The sequence below is a fragment of the Elephas maximus genome, chromosome 13 (assembly GCF_024166365.1).
Source record: "Elephas maximus indicus isolate mEleMax1 chromosome 13, mEleMax1 primary haplotype, whole genome shotgun sequence".
In the NCBI taxonomy this organism is placed as follows: Eukaryota; Metazoa; Chordata; class Mammalia; order Proboscidea; family Elephantidae; genus Elephas; species Elephas maximus.
Genome location: NC_064831.1, coordinates 35,637,321 through 35,638,215, shown reverse-complemented (window position 1 = coordinate 35,638,215; position 895 = coordinate 35,637,321). Strand labels below are relative to the sequence as shown.

Below are 895 nucleotides of genomic sequence, written 5' to 3'. Positions count from 1 at the left end.
CGACCTACTTCCATAAAGATCACAGCCAAGAAAACCCTACAGAGCAGTTCTACTCTGTACGACATATGGTTGCTATGAGTCAGGGCTGACTCCATGGCAGCTAACAATAACAACTATTAATTTCAACTGATAGAATGTTAAACTACAGTGCTTACAAGGCATTTTATTCAAGCATTGGCTGCTCTTGCCTTTAACCGGCTAAGGGTATGTTTCATCACTCCTTATTCCTACAAGCACCAAAAATAACGTTCTTTACCAGAGATTTTGTGTGTATTTATGTTAGTGCGGCAAGCCTTCCTTCTGTCTTTCTTTTAGTCACCTATTCAACTAATTTTTTAAAAATTTTTATTGTGCTTTAAGTGAAAGTTTATGAATCAAGTCAGTTCTCACACAAAAATTTATACACACCTTGCTATAGACTCCTAGTTGCTCTCCCCCTAATAAGATAGCACACCCTTTCTCTAAAAATATGGAATGCTTCACGAATTTGCGTGTCATTCTTGCTCAGGGACCATTCTAATCTTCTCTGTATCATTCCAATTTTAGTATATGTGCTGCCGAATCGAGCGCTCAATTTTTGAGTGCCTAGCTGATGCTAGACTCTACGCACAGAAAATGTAGGCTGGGTAACAGCTAAGAAAGTCTCAATCTTGTTCACTAGATCTCTAGTGCCTACCAGTGTATCGTGCATAAAGTATCTGCTGATGAAATAAATAAATTGATAAAAATCTCTGGATATCAATTTTAATTAAAATTTTTATTGAGATAATTGTAGATTCACGTGCAGTAAGGAAGAATGTAGAAAGATCCCTTGGATGCTTTACCCAGCTTCCCCAAATGGTAACTTTTTGTAGAACTATAATATAATACCACAGCCAGGAGAGTGACATTGGTA

The 895-nt window shown here is 37.2% G+C and overlaps 1 non-coding gene across 1 annotated transcript; it reads right to left on the bottom strand.

Moving 5' to 3' along the window:
* Positions 1-463: 463 nt before the first annotated feature.
* Positions 464-570, bottom strand: LOC126057487 (U6 spliceosomal RNA). The gene has a single exon (XR_007512573.1). It is a non-coding gene; the product is annotated as a U6 spliceosomal RNA (small nuclear RNA).
* Positions 571-895: the final 325 nt, after the last annotated feature.